The sequence below is a fragment of the Lissotriton vulgaris genome, chromosome 7, assembly GCF_964263255.1.
Source record: "Lissotriton vulgaris chromosome 7, aLisVul1.2, whole genome shotgun sequence".
Lineage (NCBI taxonomy): Eukaryota > Metazoa > Chordata > Amphibia > Caudata > Salamandridae > Lissotriton > Lissotriton vulgaris.
Window position 1 is genome coordinate 1,756,294,422 of NC_141695.1, and position 2,378 is coordinate 1,756,296,799.

Here is a 2,378-nt window from a genome sequence, read left to right on the forward strand (position 1 = left end):
GAGCCCCAAACATAAGTACGAAAGTGCGACACACCCCAAACAGCAGCCAACGCTTCACGCTCTATGACCGCATAATTACGTTCTGAAACTGTCAAGGTGCGTGAAGCGAAAGCTACCGTTTTCTCTGTGTCACCTTTCTTTTGAGAAAGTACAGCACCAATGCCATAAGCACTTGCATCCACGGTCACAAACGTATCTCTGCCTGGTTCATACGTGGAGAGAATACCTGCATTGACGATCTCCAACTTGATCGTTTCAAAGGAGTCAGATTGTAGAGAACCCCATTCAAATTGAACACCTTTCTTAAGGAGCAATCTCAACGCTTCAGTCTTGTGAGAAAAATTGTGGACAAATTTAGAATAATATTCCACTAGCCCCAGAAATGATTTCAACTGTTCTTTGTTCAAGGGAATGGGAGCACATCTGATGGCTTTCAATAAATCTTCTTTGGGTTTGACACCAGCATGTGATATAGTGTAACCTAGGTAATCTATTTCCGTTAGCATAAACTGGCATTTATCTTTCCTAAGGGTAAGCCCTGCATCAGAAAAGATATGTAACACCTTGGTTAAGTTATCGTTGTGCTCAGATTTGTTAATCCCTGTCACTAACACATCATCTTGGAAATAATGAACTTGTGTCAGGCTTCCAAACAAGGAGTGCATCATTCGTTGGAAAACGCTTGCAGCGGAAGCCAACCCAAAGGGCAATCTTTTAAATTGGAATACTCCTTCAACAGTGACAAAAGCAGTAAGTTCCCTGGACTTAGGATGAAGAACTACTTGGTGATATGCTGAACGGAGGTCTAGTTTACTAAAAAACCTCGCCTTGTTCATTAACAGTACCATTTCAGAAATATTGGGGAGTGGGAATTTATCTACTACTATGTTCTGATTGAGGGACCTAAGGTCCACACAAAAACGCAATTTCCCATCCTTTTTTTTTGTAACAACGACAGGCGAAAGCCATTCTGAGGCTTCTACAGGTTCTATAATGTCCTGTTTTATCATGTCATCTAACATGTCCTTCACTTCCTTGCGAATAGCAATGGGTATTCTCCTGAGAGCGTGTCTTACAGGAGAGGCATCTTTTTTAAGTTTAATGACATGCATGTAACCACTCAATTTGCCCAAATCAGTGCGAAAAACATCAGCAAATTTACCTAAAATAAAGTCAATACTATGACATTCATCAATTACTAAAACACTTTCAGTAGAACGCGGGTCTAAAATAATGTGTAAATCGTACTGTTGTATCCAGCCTAAAATCGCTGGACCGTCATCCGAAATGTACACTTTACCATAAGAACTTCTGCCCTTAAATGTGAATGAGGCATCCATAACACCCTTGATGTTAATAACTTGTCCACTATACCCTTTGGGAATTATGTCACTTACTTGGAGTGTCATATCAGGCCAGTGTTTTTTGAATAAGGACATGGGAAATATAGAATGCATAGAACCAGGGTCCACAAGTAGCGTTATGGTAGCCCCATTTACAATGAAATCAGCCTTAGGCCTTTGGAGACCAATACATAAACACGTTCCCACATCATCACAACCTTCAATGCATAAAGACATTTCATTGGGAACATATTCATCATCTACAAAGGCAACCTTGTTCACAGAAGGCGACCTGCAGGCCTTGCTAATGTGGCCCTTCCTCCCACATTTCATGCAGGTTTTGTCTCTGGCAAAGCATCCCGCAAAATCGGCTGCATGTGTCATGCTGCCGCATCGAAAACAACCCATAAATTTGCTTCTTCCAGCTGAACTAGTATTTCTGTTTCTTTGTTTAAAATTAGTGAATTTGGGTTTGGCATCAGCTGAAACTAAGTACTTAGGCTTAACATCCGTGGAAGTGAAATTCTTATCCACTTTGTTCACAACACATATGGAGTCATCCTTGTTCATATCCAAGTTATGCATTTCTTCCATGCATTTGTCGGCTTCTTCTACTACTTTCGCAATGGCTATGGCCTCCGTCAGACTAGGGTTCTTTGCAGCCCAAAGCTTTTGCTGCATCCTTTTGTTCTTGCATTGTACGATTAACTGGTCTCTGATCATCTGATCAGTCATGGGTCCAAAATCACATTTAAGAGAAAGTTCCCTAAGTCGTGTAACCATTTGGTCAACGGATTCTTTATCTCTTTGAGGCATGGTGTAAAACTTGTGTCTCTGCATAACAATGTTCACTTTCTTTCCGAAGTATTTTTCAAGTCTCATTTTCGCTTCCATATATGGATTATCGACTAGCTCACCATCAGCACCACGTAATTCAGGCAAAAACTTAAATGCATGTTGACCCCCTTTGCCTAATGAATTTAATAATATTGCTTTTTTCCGTGATAATGGAAATCTAAGGCCATCTATGGCCTC